This window comes from Opisthocomus hoazin, chromosome W (assembly GCF_030867145.1).
Source record: "Opisthocomus hoazin isolate bOpiHoa1 chromosome W, bOpiHoa1.hap1, whole genome shotgun sequence".
NCBI lineage: Eukaryota > Metazoa > Chordata > Aves > Opisthocomiformes > Opisthocomidae > Opisthocomus > Opisthocomus hoazin.
Window position 1 is genome coordinate 39,463,447 of NC_134453.1, and position 16,257 is coordinate 39,479,703.

At 44.0% G+C, this 16,257-nt stretch overlaps 1 protein-coding gene across 5 annotated transcripts in view; it reads right to left on the reverse strand.

The window, feature by feature from the left end:
• Positions 1-16,257, reverse strand: part of LOC142365547 (secretory carrier-associated membrane protein 1-like) — a 98,039-nt gene that overhangs the window by 41,527 nt on the left and 40,255 nt on the right. For 2 of the 5 annotated variants that reach the window (XM_075446402.1, XM_075446397.1), the window contains exon 1: positions 54-213. The exons of the other annotated variants lie outside the window; for them this stretch is intronic. The gene's annotated coding sequence lies outside the window, so the exon portion shown is untranslated. Of the gene's footprint in view, positions 1-53; positions 214-16,257 lie in introns of those variants that run through there. 5 annotated transcript variants of the gene reach the window in all.

Here is a 16,257-nt window from a genome sequence, read left to right on the forward strand (position 1 = left end):
TTTCTTTTCCCGACTTTGCGCTAGCGACTCCCGAGTGCCGGGGCAGCACTCACCTTCGGCCGGGTTCCGCTCCCTCAGGGTTCGGTCTTCCTGGAAAAATCACCCGTTGATGCTAATGCCGATCTGAGGGTCCCTGTTCGGGCGCCATTTGTTGCAGCAGGATCAAGGACTCGACAAATATGATCCATAACAGTCAACTTTATTAGCAGAGAATCTGGATTATACAGACAGCACTCAATTGTGATTAGTCACTATACATAAACACTCAGTGCAACACTCAGCTATGATTGGTTACTATACATAAAAACATCTATCAGCAAAACACCCCGGTTACATAATCAATACTCAAACTATGATTGGTCAGTATTCATAGAACGACTGTTTACCTGCAGTTGGCCTGAGAACGATTGTCTTTCCCACAGCCAGCCTGGGAAAGGTTTGTTTTCCCACAACCAGCCTGAGAAAAGCTTTGAGGCCTGTGCTGCTTGAAGTCTGTGCTACTACAAACCGATCGAATCCATATTCAGAGTGTCTGGGTTGCTCACAATATGTCCCTGTTTCTCCAGAAACCCTACAACTCCAGGCTTATTTCTTCAAGCACTGCAGTGCAAGGAAGCAGCTGCCCTGAATCTCATGTTGTCAGACCTGTGCACTGCAGTCCATTACTTAATGCAGGAATAACTCAGCAGTCAAGGCAACTTCCATGTCTGTTTGAAGGTTAAAGCCCTTGTATGTGTAGAGTTCTGCTAAAAATAAACAAACAAACCACACCAAATCAAACAAACAAAAACCCCAACCAACCAACAAACATTTATGATTAGTAGACTTCCCTGCCATCCCCTCCTACTTGCCCAATGAGGAACTTGTACTTTCTGGACGCTTAATTCCTTGAATCCTTTTAAGAGCTTTTTCTATAGTGAGTGTGACAGCCATCACTTTTTTGTCCCCTAGTATAAGGCCAGCTGACGTACCTTCTAGTTCATACTTCAGCAATTTTCCACCTTAGTTTTCTTAACACTCAGCTGAATGCTGCCTGTTTCCAGCAAGTTATTGCTTCTCTAAAGCCTATTCTATTAAGAATTCAAGTTTAAGAGACTTGCCTTGTAAAGAAACAATTAATTTATACACCGGAAGGCTGTGCTGCCATTCAGCGAGACCTGGACAGGATGGAGAGTTGGGCGCAGAGGAACCTGATGAAGTTCAACAAGGGCAAGTGCAGGTTCCTGCACCTGGGGAGGAACAACCCAACGCACCAGTACAGGCTAGGGGTGAACCTGCTGGGAAGCAGCTCTGCGGAGAGAGACCTGGGTGTCCTGGTAGATGACAGGTTAACCATGAGCCAGCAGTGTGCCCTGGCTGCCAAGGCCAATGGCATCCTGGGGTGCATTAGGAGGAGTGTGGTCAGCAGGTTGAGGGGAGGTTCTCCTTCCCCTCTACTCTGCCCTAGTGAGGCCCCATCTGGAGTACTGTGTCCAGTTCTGGGCTCCCCAGTTCAAGAAAGATGAGAAGCTACTGGAGAGAGTCCAGAGGAGGGCTACAAGGATGATGAGGGGACTGGAGCATCTCTCCAATGAGGAAAGGCTGAGGGAGCTGGGCTTGTTTAGTCTGGAGAAGGCTGAGAGAGGACCTTATAAATGCCTATAAATATCTCAAGGGTGGGTGTCAGGAGGATGGGGCCAGACTCTTTTCAGTGGTGCCCAGCGACAGGACAAGGGGCAATGGGCACAAACTGAGGCACAGGAAGTTCCGTCTGAACATGAGGAAGAACTTCTTCCCTCTGAGGGTGATGGAGCCATGGAACAGGTTGCCCAGAGAGGTTGTGGATTCTCCTTCTCTGGAGATAAATCAAGACCTGCCTGGACAAGGTCCTGTGCAACCTGCTCTAGGTGAACCTGCTTTGGCAGGGGGGTTGGACTAGATGATCCACAGAGGTCCCTTCCAACCCCTACCATTCTGTGATTCTGTAATTTGTCTTTTTCCTACATCATTATCTTCTATTAGTACTCTTACAACCTTAAAGATGGTGGAAGCTTCCTGCTTCCGGGAAAGAAAGTTTCTCAAGTTATTCTACAAGTTTTTCCTCAGAGCTTTGTGCTTGCTTTAGTTTTACACTTAGCTTGCCAGAGCTTAAGCTCTTAAGTTTTCTTTGAAAATAGTTTCCACTTTTCTAAAGGCTGTCTTACCCCAGTAACACACTTGACAGTGTTTAATTCAAAAGCAGCAAAAAGCCAGCACAGTTAGTCTATTATGGTACAACTAAAGTAGCTATTTTTGAGCTACAGTAGGTAAGTACACCATTAGTTTAAGTTATTGTGTGTTTAATATCACTTATGTGTTATTTAATATCACTTGCTGGAATGTAAGAAAAAGTAGAGGGAAGAGCTTGTAAGAGTCTCAGAGATAGTAAGGAAAGGATAAGAAAAATCATATGTGCCTCAACATCTGTTGTTAATTTTTTCTGGGTATCACTCCAGAATTTCTGCTAGGTTGATATATATAAAGAATGAAATCTTAGCTTCATAATGTGTGCAAAGAGGAATGAAGTGTCAGTGCTCAAATCTGCCTCTAATGGTGGAAGTTCAATATTGCTTTAATGTGCTTATTTTTCCAGGTTATTATTTAAAGATAATATTTTAATGCACAACAGGTGCAGGTATTATAAAGCATCTTCTAAGAAATTTTTTGTGATGAGGGCAGTGAAACACTGTAAAAGGTTGCCCAGAGAAGTTGTAGATGCCCCATCCCTGGAAACATTCAAGGCCAGGTTGGACGGGGCTCTGAGCAACCTGATCTAGTTGAAGATGTCCGTGCTCGTTGCAGGGAGGTTGGACTAGATGACCTCTAAAGGTGCCTTCCAACCCTAAGCATTCTATGATCAAGAAAGTAATGAAGAAAACACTGTAGTACGCAACCATTTGAAACACAGGTTGCACTAAGTCTTCCTACCAAACTGAAGTACTAATTTCTGTAACCCTAATTGCCGGGCCTCAGCATCCGTGAAAGGACGGGAGTGAGTCTCACACGCATTGCTAAGATACACAGTCGGAACACTTTATTCTCCCGCTTGTGCAGTTATATGCATTTACCATATCTGTACACACGATTACGCTTACATCGGATAGGCTACAGACATAAATCACACACTGTTCACACGCCCCACATTCCCTTATAATTGGTAACTATGCACTAACGCTAATAGCAACAGACTGTCTCCACGTCCTTGAACACATCTTATTTTGCTAACCCACACCATGTGCGCTATCAGAGCTTTCTCAATGGCTATTCTTAGCTGTCTTTTCCAGCAAGCCTGTTAAATCACACTGTTTTGCTTAAGCGGCCTAGTCGTGCTAATTCTCAAGCTACATCGACCCCAACACCTAATCAAAGTTGAGCAATGGTGAAGAAAAACCCCACAGCTGCTTAACATGAAACAAATAAAGTATCCAGCTGCCTTGGAAAATCATTACTTCCTCCCCAAAAAAGACATTGCAGTACAGTTTGGGGTTTTCCTAGAAGCAAGAAGTACCAAAGAGAAATCAAAGAAGGTACATCTTCAAGCTCTAGCATAGTACAGCAGATCTGGAGAACAGCATGGACTTAAAGAGAGTCCAGCTAAGACACAAGATTTATTATTACTGGACTGACATAGGCAGTAAGGAAAGGGTACAGGAAAAAAAAAGTTATTTGCAACAACATTTTGTCAGAAACCATTTCTTCATAACGCCACAAATAATTTGTTTTGTGCTATAAATATATTTCCCGGTATTCAGCAATTACTGGAAAAAAAACAGAAGTTCAATAAAAATGCATACAAGGCAAATAAACAAGAACCAGGGAGAACAGAGGTTATGCTAAGCCTTAATGCAAACAAGTTACTCAAAACAAATTTTGCTTCATACATGAAATTAAAACATACTCAATAAAAGTCAAAGATATAATCATTTATTGGTTAGTAGACAAACAGTAAGGCAGATGGTTCTTTGTAGAATTAAAAAGGTAATACAAAACAAAATTCCACAAGTTTATTTGCACAGTGTCTCACAATTTCCAAATATACAGTAAGCACAGGTTTGCTCTAATTGCCACCTCTAAAGTTAGTTCAATTAAGAATTAAGCTAACTTCATAAAAAAGCTCCAAAACAATTCCAATAAAAATAAAAATCCTTATTGGTATGTTAGCTAGCATACAGTAGGTTCTTTACAGTCTGAAATTGGGAAGTATTTGCAAGCTGTTGTATTGCAAAATAGTCTGAAATGGCATAAGTGCTGTTGTACAAGATGCAAGAAGTCTAAAACTGGAGGCATTTTTAAGCCATTCTGGAAAGCAATAGCTCAGATTTAGGTTTTAAATTGATGTCCCTTGCCAACCTTTTTAAGACAGAAAGAAATTGTATATATAGTAAGTGTAAATGTAAATCTTACTGAGGAAATACTATTACCAAGTGGTCAGATTAGAGCTAGTTATAGGAGCAATTGATTTGCTATTTAGAACCAAAAGCAAACATCTAATTTCTAAGGTCACCTCAAATCAGCACAAAAGATGCAAGTGGGAAAGAGACATTTGGTCAATAACTATCAAAATCCTGAAGCTGTCAAACGAGGTAACTGCAGGGACTAGTTTTGAGAAGTAATGGACATTTCATAAAGACACTGAGATCCATAACTTAAATAAGCAGAACAGGAATTCTCATCATTCCATATACTTTTGTGCGTCCCATTTTGATTTTTATTGACATAGGATTTCTAGGAATAAAAATCGTTGAGGCAGTTTGAAAGAAACCAGTGAATCTGGCATTTGCCAGGTAACTCCTTTAACCTTGAACATCTTATACAGTTCATATCAGAGCATACCAAAAACTACTGTGCATTCTTTTGTCTCAGAAGTAGATGGGTAGACATAGGCTTCTCAGGTGGCTTCAGGGCAGCAGAAGTCATGTCTCTTCCTTCCCCTCTCAAATTTAATGGTTCAATCCATCCTTCTGGAACCTAGAAGACTTGGCCCCACATCAGGCATAATGAAAATTTTAAAACAAGACTTGATCAGTGTTTCTTACCCAAGAAGAATGTCACAGTCACCCTGTAAGAATTCTTTCATTTCCTAATCTCATACTTACTGAAGCAAAGTCTTGCTTATCCACATATGAGGCTAATGCTGTAGAATAACACCCTAATTAATCCATAATTTACTATGTATAAGAAATGAAACGGATACATTTTAAGTTCCTCTGAACAGCATACACATGGGATCACTGGGAAAAGATGTTGCTGCTTTTATTACATAGCATGTTACTCGTTAGAACACAGCAAACTAATTAGATATTAGGGGAAAAAAATCGCTGCAAGAACTGCCAAACACTGGGACAGGTTGCCCAGTGAGGTCACAGGATCTCCATCCCTGGATATATTCAAAACTCACCAGGACAAGATGCTGAGCAATGTGACTTAGTGACCAACTTTGAATAGGGGGGATTGAAAAAGATGACCTCCAGAGGTCCCTTGCAACCTATGACTTGGGACTTATTTTGTCCTACCTGTCTGTCCATAGGGTGTTGGTTGCCTGTCCAAGTGCTATTGGTGGCTTAGGTGATGCCGTGAAAAGCCGGGGCTGAAGACTCAATAGTCAGAGGGCTATTAAGCAGGTATTCTTTATTGCGCCGCCGGGCACATGGGGGATCTCTCCTCCAAACGTGCGCGCCAAACCCCCTGTCATTTCAGGTTAAATACAATCACAGTATACATATTCATTATATTTCCGATAAATGCTTAGCATATTCATGACTTTTCCAAGAACTACTTAGCATATGTTAATATCTTTCATGCATGTCTGTTAGTGTCCTCGGGTGGTCTTTGGGGGTCTCAAGATGAAGGCTTATACTCCTCATCACAGTGTCCGCTGGTTGACCTTTGTTTCTGCGCAGACTCAGTTCTAAGATTACGTATACCGTGTCCTTCCAGGTTGTTTTGCTCCGGTCTTGTTGCCCTCTTGGTGCCTCTTTATCTCTGTAGCTTGGTACATCTGCCCTCCCAAGGTTGAGCTGTCTGGGGTAGAATTATTTAAAAGCCTCTCTATCTTAGAGCTTTCCTGCCTTCTCAAAACAGCAAGTCGAGTTTGTCTAAGTAGTGTTATTGAGGAGCCTCTTTATCTTAAAGCTTTCTTGTCTTCTCAGAACAGCAAGGATCCAGTTTAGTTTAATTACAATCACTCTGGTAAGTGGAAATTTTACATTTACAGGTATCATAGGGATTTGGGTATGGAAGAGAGATACCTGACTAACTGAATTGTAGCCTAGATAGGATTGACGAGACATTCACAGCAAGACAGATGGTTGGCAATTCTGCCTTTTTAAGGGTGTAACTCTAACACTAATTACTCAGACTTGTGAAGACTGCAATAACCTCCAGCTACCACTGAATAATATCATATCATGATATACCACCCACATTTGGCCAGGGGAACCAAGCTGACTGTTTTTAGAGAGACTTTACTTCACAGAACTATGGTCTTTGACCCTCACTGACAGATTATGATAATAATACCCTGAATACACTGAAAATCAATCAACCTCTCTATATAGCACCCATTTTTGTCCCTACCCCAAATAGTACTTCTGGGATAGATCTCTTTATTTCATCCCTTGCTGTCACAGCTGCACTAGGAGAAAAGGAAAATTAGTATGACCTCTCCTGAAGAGAAGAGGTTGGCTGGAGATACATGCTCAGAACTTCTCTCCTGAACAGATTTTCCCCATGTGGGTGAAGTGGTTTATTCACTGACAGTGAAGAGGGGAATACTTCCAAAAGAAGTCAGGTGTAGGTGATCAATCTGATTTCCTATAAGCACTTCACTGTCTGTGGATGCAAGACAGAAGGAGAGGAGCTGTCCAGGAATTTACTGAAAAAAAAAAAAATCCATTGAAATATGCCTCTTAAAACCACCAACAAAAAAACCCCACCTCTAGTAATGAATTTTTTTCAAAATTTTAATGTATCAGTTTGAAAGTGCATGATATATGTGTGGAGTCCTGGCTGGACGAGTGGGGACATAGCTTGGTGCGTTGAGCAACCCAGGTTCTGATCCGGAGGTGAGCCTTGGGAGCGGCGGACACGGAACCCTGCTGGGAAGGCAGAGCGACGAGCTCGGGACACTGGAGCAGGGGGAACGTCACCGTTTCCTGCCACACTGTCACTTCCTTCCTGCCACGCTGTTGTTTCCTGCCACAGCACTGTTTTCACTTCGAGATGCAGCTCTGCACCAATCACGAGTTGCAGTAGTTCTGCCTATATATGGATTGGGGGTCTGACTAATCAGATGCTGTAATAGTTTTGCTATATAAACCTTGTTTTTGCTGACTAAAAAAGGTGAACGATCATACTCATATTGGGGTGACATCGTTACAACGTTTCTGTAACCCACGCCAACATTTGGTAGCAGCGGATGGACTGTTCCCCCTGCAGGAGTCCCTAAGCCTGCGGTGAGCAGCTAGACGGGGGGCGTGGGAACAACGGCTGGGAGGGTCCTGCCTGTGCATACAGGCGCAGGGCAGGCACGGACGGCCGCCTCCCAGGGATTTTTGAGCCACACTGGGGCTGCCTGGCGCAGCTAAATTTTAACGTGGAGGCCGTGGTCGCAGGCATGGAGGTGGATGCTGCGGCAACGTTGCTCGTCGGTATTCTCTCTAAGAGAGGAATAGACGCAACGGCAAAGCAACTCATGAAGTTGATTAAACTGGGGCAATGATGGGGTCACTTTGCGGATACCCCGCTACTGTTTTCTGTCTCGGAATGGCAAGAGTTAGGAGAGATGATGTGGGAAAGGACGATAACCGGGGAGGTAAAGGAGGAAAAGGAGATAAAAGCCGTCCGCGAGCTCTGGCGAACAGTATTGCAGACCTTAAAAGCCATGAAAGCTGAATGAGAGGTGGCGTGTGCTGCAGCTCAGATGCTAGCTCCGGAGCCCGGGAAAGATCACGCGCCTAAGCCTGGGACATTAGCACGGGTTTTCGGGCTACCTGCCGTTAGAGGGATGACTGGGATCACCTGTAACACAATTGCCGAGATTCGGGCGAGTGTGGAGAGCGGTTCCGGTCTGGGTGCAGAGGGGGGTGGCCCACCGGAAGTTGCTGCTAGAGAGATCAACTCGAAATGCGAGCCGGACGCGGTAGTACGACCGCCCCCGGGGAGAGGGGAGGAGTCGGGCGCGGAAGTGCAACTGTCTTCCGGAAGAGGGGAGGAGCGGCTGCCTTCCGGAAGAGGGGAGGAGTGGCTAGTACCACCCCCAGAGGGGGAAGGAGATGGGGCACGGCTTACGACATCGGCCCCTCCTGGGGCACGGCCTGCAACATCGGCCCCTCCTCTCTAACCACCATTGCCACCTTCCAGCGAAGCGTCTCCACTCCCAACGCCCTCTGATGGCGGCCAGAACGAATTGCAAGGAAAAACAGCGTGTGATCTTTTGCTGTCAGTTTTGAGGAGTCTTCAAGACATGAGCTTGCAGTTCCAGCATATGTCAATCGTTACCAGCCCCCCCCACCGGGAAAATGAGGCTTCCTCTCCGAGATGTTCAGCTGGGCCTCCGGCACCGATCACACCTGTCCACTGGAGCGGTGTTATAAGAGATGCCATCCTAGATGGACAGTGGAATGTTGCCACATGTATGGGAGGTACACAAGCCTTAGCCTGTCCTGTGGTACAGGTTAATGGACAAAGCAAATGGGAACCACATGACTGGAAGATTTTGCAACAGGCCCGTAGCACCATAACGCAATATGGGGTGAAGTCTGAGGCCACTCGACAAATTGTTACCTGGATTTACTCTGCTGACCTGATGTGTCCTCATGACTGTCGAAGTTTAATGCGATTGTTACTCACCCCTACTCAGTTCTTGTTGTGGGGAGCAGCATGGGCACAACGGGCTATGGATGAGGCGATGCGACATCAGGACCAGCAAGATCCTTATCATGGAGTAACAGTGGACATACTTACCGGACAAGGAATTTATGCTAGCCTGGAACGGCAGTTGACCTTCCCCGCCCATGTGCTTCAATTGTAAGCATGTCTTGCTCTGGAAGCTTTCTTTGCACTGCCTGGTTCGTCCGCTCCACCTTTCGGAACTGTAGTGCAAGGAGCCACTGAAACTTCCAGCAACTTCATCGACCGGCTGTATGATGCGTTAATGAATCATCCAGATTTAAATGAGGAAAGCAAGCAGCAAATGTTTCGTGTGTTAGCCTTTGACAACGCCAATAAGACTACAAAACAGCTTCTGGCAGGTCTGCCGCGAGGGGCAGGAGTTGAAGACATGCTGTCCAGGGTCGAGAGGGCTGGAGCACAAAAGCAACAGGTGACGGTCGTTGCTGCCATGCAAGGCAGGGTCAGAGAAGTTGTCCAACCACTTGCAGCTGCAGTGCAACAAAACAGTCCTCTGCAGGTGCAATCCTCAGACCGTTGTATTTGCTATCGGTGTGGGGCAAAGGGGCACGTCAGACGTTGCTGCCGTAGCGCCGTCTGACGCTAAGATCCAACCACAAAAGGTGGAGTTAGCGACAAATTTGCGCACATTGACTGATGTACAGACTTTACTTGGGGATATCCAGTGGGTGTGCAACTGTGCTGGTATTTCCAATGCTGACATTGCACCATTGACATTACTACTACGTGGCTCGCATCCCAGCACAGCAGTCACCCTATCACAGATGCAGCAAGCAGCTTTGCAACACATCGTACAGAAGCTTCAAACAACCTGGACTGCTAGGCGATTGCTAACCCTACCTGTTTCCTTGCTTATTTGTAACCCTGCCGAGTCACCATATGCCCTTGTTTGTCAGTGGCAAAACAAGAAGGGGGAGACTCATTCCTGTACAGCATCGTTGAATAGTCCTGATTTTGCCACTGACAAGCCTATTAGGGGCGATGATCCATTTTACATACTAGAATGGGTGTTTTTAAGTGTGCAGCCAAAGACTAGTACACAGACACGATCAGAAGCTGTGGGAGAGCTAATCAGAAAAGGTAGGACGAGGATAGTGGAAATATCAGGGGAAGAGCCGCAGGACATCAGTATACCGGTCAAAGCAGCAGATTTGGAATGGTGGTTGAGGCATGCTCTACCCATACAGGAAGATCTGTTAGGCTATGGTGGGAGGATACATTCCCGACAGCCGAAAGGGAGATTGTGGCAGTTCTTGAAGCGTAATCTATGGCTTGAGAAGTCCAGAGTTCAGGAGAAGCCGCTGGTCGAAGGAATCACAGTGTATACAGATGCAGGCAGGAGGCTGCGTAAGGCAGTTTGTGTTTGGCAAGAAGGGGGCCAGTGGTGTCATCATATGATACAAGGACAGGATGGAGATTCGCTGCAAATTTTAGAGCTGACTGCCATAGTCTGGGCTTTAACTAATTGGTTAAATGAGCCTTTAAATGTTGTAACTGACTCCCTTTATGTAGCCGGGATAGTGCCTCGAATACCGGATGCCTTGCTTAGGGAGGCAGTCAATCCTAGATTAGGCAAGCTGTTTATCCAGTTGCGGACCGTACTGTCTCAACAGGCCGTACCTTGTTGTGTCATTCATGTGCGTAGCCACCAATGGGATCTGGGACTAGGGCATGGCAATCAGATTGCTGACAACTTAGTCAGTCCCGCATGCCCTATGCCTCCAGTAGACAAGTTTCAGCAGGCCAGACAGAGTCATGAGAATTTTCACCAAAATGCAAGAGGTCTGCGAAGGCAATTTGGACTGACAGAGAATGAGGCTCGTTATATCATACAGGCCTGTCCTAAGTGTGGAAACCAAGGACCAGGTATAGGCCAAGGGGTAAATCCAAAAGGGCTGCAGGCACTTGCGCTGTGGCAGATGGACGTCACGCACTTCTCCGAATTTGGGCGGCTGAAGTACGTGCATGTTACAATAGACACCTTTTCAAAAATGATATGGGCCTCTGCTTTACCTGGGGAGAAAGCGCAACATGTTTGTAAACATCTGCTTTCGTGTTTTGCAGTACTGGGGGTCCCTGAAGAAATTAAGACCAATAACGGACCTGCCTATGTCAGTCAAAAGCTGAGATCATTCTTGTTGACGTGGGGAATTAAGCACACCACGGGAATTGCGCATTCTCCGACAGGGCAAGGCCTCATAGAGCGCACTCATCGCGTGCTGAAAGACTACTTAGATAAACAGCGAGGAGTTGAAACAGAAGCGCAATCAAGGTTGCATCGAGTTCTTTTTACTTTAAACTATTTGTGCCTTATGGGTGATCAGGAGGCACCGCCTGTTGTGGTGCATCACCAGAACTTAAAATTCAATAGTGCAACGACTTTACCGCGGTTTAAAGTGATCTATAGAGACCCGACTACTGGAGAGTGGGCTGGACCCGTACCAGTGATATTTAACGGTCGAGGTTATATGTGTGTTTCCACAGATCGCGGTCCAGTCTGGGTGCCTAGCCGAGCCGTGAAGCCTGCTTTGAATCAGCAAGACAAGTTAGCCGAAGAGCAACAAGCAGACTCTCACGAGCAGAGCAATCAAGTAGAAATAACCTGAATAGAGGGAAGAGTATATGAGTGGTTACCAGGAGGTACTTGTCACCGATACCACCTGTGATGTTTTGTAAGATCTGTAAGCCTCGGGTTTTATGTCATTGTTACACTTGCTAACCATAGCGGCGGCGGCGAATACCGTTTGCGAAGCATCGGTGTGATCAGTGCCTTTAATAGGGCACAGCGTAGCTCGCGCTTTAATTGTTACAAAGCTCAAGACAGAAGGAAGCGATGCTTATCTCTGTAGCCGCTTGAAGTAAGTAAGGTTAGCAAACCAGAGAGCTAAAACCATATGGGTAAGTAGTTCTTTTAATATAGCCAAAGTAAGTTAGTGCCTGCTGTTTGGACCGTCCCCAAAGCGGAGGGGGAAAGACGAGAGTGCGATGCTTACATCAGTTTTGAAGGGAATGGCAGGAAAACGAGTGGTTACCCTGTTAGCCGCACTCTTTACATGTTGTCAGATTATAGTAGGCGAAGAAAACCTTTACCGCATTGAGCCCCGACAAAATCTATGGGTTACCTGGGCGAACAAAACGGGCCAATCAGCATTTTGTTTGTCTCTTGCTTCCGCAACAGAACCTTTTTGCACCTGTCTAATAGGAGTACCTAGTTACAATGTTACTCATTTTGCTAATTATAGTGCAGGCAGATGTACAAAGGAGATTCAAGTGAGTAATTGCAGTGCCAAACTCATACAAGGTCTGAATCGCACATTGCCCTGGGATCCTCAAGAGTTGAACTTGCTAGGGTCGATGAGGATTGGTAACACGACCAAAAACTGGACTCAAACTTGTTTTCTATTTGCAGGGCCTGCTATTGCTAGGCCTAACCATCGCCATTTCTTCAACCAGTCAGGGTGGGCCAGTGTCACTCCAATTGCTTCTTATTATGACTATCAGGGCCACTCTAGAGCTGTCACCTTCTGTGGCACCAATGATACGAACAAAAGAAGCCCCCAAAGTCTGGGTGCCTACAGGATGGAAGGTGATTCTCCCTTGTGGAATAATGCTACGCCTAAAGCCTTGCCTCCTGACGTGTTTTTAATCTGTGGCGACAGGGCATGGCAAGGAATCCCTCGTAATGTTTCTGGCGGCCCGTGTTACTTAGGTCAGCTGACATTGCTAGCTCCAGATCGACAGTGGTGGAAGAAGGTAACAACTCATCCCAAACAAGGTGTTACGGGTCTTCCTCCTGACTGCGATGATCGAATCACTCTCCCAAGTACCACCGAGCGAGTATTTCTGGCATTACTGGTGCCCGGTGCTGCCGCTGGCGCAGCGTTAAACCAGCTAGGGAAATTGACATGCTGGGCAGAGAAGCAAGCCAGTGTTACCACAAAAGTCTTGCAATCCCTGCTAGAAGATCAGAGTAGTCTATGACATGCGGTATTGCAAAATAGAGCCGCAATTGATTTTTTACTGCTGGCCCAGGGACATGGTTGTGAGGATTTCGAAGGCATGTGCTGTATGAACTTGTCCGATCATAGTAAGTCCATCCACAAGCAATTACAATGGCTCGAACAGCACGCCAATCAAATACAACAAAGCCAGGGATTTTTTGATGGATTTCTCACCTCGCTCTTTGGTAATCTGCCCGCTTGGTTTAACAGTTTAATTATAGAAATTTTGCGTATATGTATCGTGTTACTTGCTGTTGGAATTATAATATGTATTTGCTTTAGCTGTCTTAAAAAGGCTCTCTCCAACATGACGAAGCATGCCTGGCTTGCTCAAAAACAAGAAGGGGGAATTGTGGAGTCCTGGCTGGACGAGAGGGGACATAGCTTGGTGCGTTGAGCAACCCAGGTTCCGATCCGGAGGTGAGCCTTGGGAGCGGCGGACACGGAACCCTGCTGGGAAGGTAGAGCGACAAGCTCGGGACACTGGAGCAGGGGGAACGTCACCGTTTCCTGCCACACTGTCACTTCCTTCCTGCCACGCTGTTGTTTCCTGCCACAGCACTGTTTTCACATCGAGATGCAGCTCTGCACCAATCACGAGTTGCAGTAGCTTTGCCTATATATGGATTGGGGGTCTGACTAATCAGATGCTGTAATAGTTTTGCTATATAAACCTTGTTTTTGCTGACTAAAAAAGGTGAACGATCATACTCATATTGGGGTGACATCGTTACAACGTTTCCGTAACCCACGCCAACATATATGCACTATTGTGTCTATACATGTTATATACACACAGTGCTCAGAGTTCAACCTGGATTAGCAATACTTTTAGAAGCTGGAAGAGTTTAAAAGTCTTCTTTAACAGTAGTTTCATTAAATGATGAAGCAGAAATACTAATTGTCTAATCTCATATGTTCCTTGTCGTTTTCTGAAACATGAAAAAGGACACAAAGTCCTCTCTATGGTAACTGTTAGAGCTGGAGACAAAACCACTGAAGATGCAAGCAAAGATACTTAGTCTGACATTTGTACCATTCACTGAAAACTTTGGTTTAACAATCAAAAATAAGACAAGCTTTGAAATTTGATAAGAAGACAAAAAAGAAAGACTCCTGATTTCTCATGTTAGATATCAAGGTGGTGACACTTAAGACCTTAAGTCTCCTATGCCCATTCATTTTCCTCATTGTCTTACATGTTATTTTCCTACCAAATTTCCCACTGCAGATGTGTAGGATGTAAATTGACAGAGAAAAGTTGAATGCACTGAAATATAAAAAAAAAATAATTGGAAATATGGGGGGGGGTGTGGCTAAAATACAATTTACTATTTTTCTGTCCTATCCTGATAACCAAGAAAGAATTGATAGGCAGCATCTCCCTTGGCAAAGGGAGAACACAACTGAGCTAAGATAACCAATGTAAGTATTCAGAGTTTGAAGTCACTTTCTCATAGACAAAACATATCCCTGCCTGGATTTGCAATGGAGAAATATTTGTGCAGTCCAGAATGTTTTATTAACATTTATTAAAAACTACAATAACTACACAGTTACTTGTAGTGAAACACAAACATCATCTGAAGTCTTACAGGCCAGTGATTCTCAAACTGAAGAGCACAAATCTCCAGGACATATTTTGCTACCACTAGCATATATCCTTTATGCTCACTGGTTCTATTATGGTTTTCAAATGTTAGAAGTGGGATTACCTGCACAAAATTGTTCAAGATGGCTCAGCTTCCCAAGAAAGGCAGAACAAAAAACAGCAGCAAATCCAACTCCCTGGAAACTATCTGGATGCTTTTGCTCTGAGCAGCACACAAAATATAATTTCTATCCCTACCCTGATGGACATTGTAATCCTCCAAGTCTAATATTAACAGACCCTGCTTTCTACCTCTGTTCATCCCATCTTTAAAGGTATTCAATTTCACTTTATCTTCCCTTACTCCTGTTGCATGCATTTCTACACGCACAGTATGCCCTTCTCTTGCACACAAAGCTAGTAGGAAAAGAGGTGAGCACATGGAATTGTGAGCATATCCTCAGGTATCTAAGCACATTCCTGCAAATGCATATAATTATGGAATACTTCTTTATGTATTCAACATCCACAAGATACAGAAAGAGGAAGGGAAGTATAATCTAAAGGTTGATTATTACTGCACTTAAAGCTCAATATATACTTGACTGAAAAGAAAGCCTGAACAAGTTCATTTTTTTCCCTCTGCACATTCAACAGACAGTTTTTACAAATTTGGTAACATACCATTGATTATTAATTGAATCACAGTGCATGAACATAGCACATACTCAGTAGATCTGAATAACAACTCCAAGATTTCCCCCATCCTCCCAGTTTTTCTGTATGAGTGCTATCTGTAATGAGTAACTAGAAATTTTTATATATGCACAGTTGACTGTTAGAAGCCAGATAACCTTAGCCATATACTTCAGTTTTCCTTTTCCCACAGGAAAAGGATGTTAAAATAAGTAGATAAGTAATAAAAAAAGACAGTAGCTCTAGATTTTTTTTTAAGCAAGACCTGCTGTTTTTAAACAGACCTACCTGACATTTATAACTTATTGTCTCTACAAAGCAATTTTGAATCTCTTCAAGCTTCAGAAAAATAAAACAAATACAATTTGTGGTATTGTGACTTAGGAGACTTATTTAATATTGTTGCTAGTATTTTTTTTAAAAAAAGCTTCTTCCAGTCTAGCATTTTAACACTGTATGAACCTTACTGTTGCATTGCAAAAACTCAAATACCAACATTCCCTATCAGCACTACCACATTTGCCATAGGAAATATAAGCCTACATTTGAAAAATATAGTATTTGAATGTTTATAAATTATAGTGACAGACAGTAATCATCCATACATTTTGCAGATCTTGCACATGATCCTCACTATCAAAAGTAACCTCTGAGAAATGCTGTTCCAGGACAAGTTTACTACCTCATTCCTTGTATTTCCTCCCTAGGTAAAAATAAGCACAAGATAAATTAAAACTTTACAAATTAGAGGCAAAAACCAACTGTGTTTCTCAGACATAAATTATTCTTTTTAGTACAGCACAACTGTTCATAGCCTGTGGACTGTTACTTAAATGCAACGTTATTCTTATTCTGAACAGCACTTTCATAAGTGCAATGGAAATCAAAAGCAAGACACTGAGGAAGCGTGTCACATTCACACACTTCAAAGCAAGTAAAATTTAGAAAAGCATAAAGACAGACTACCAGAAGTCTTACTGAACAAAAGAAAAACTCAATTCTGTTTTGGTCCCCTTTCAGGGAGTCACCTTTACTTAAGGT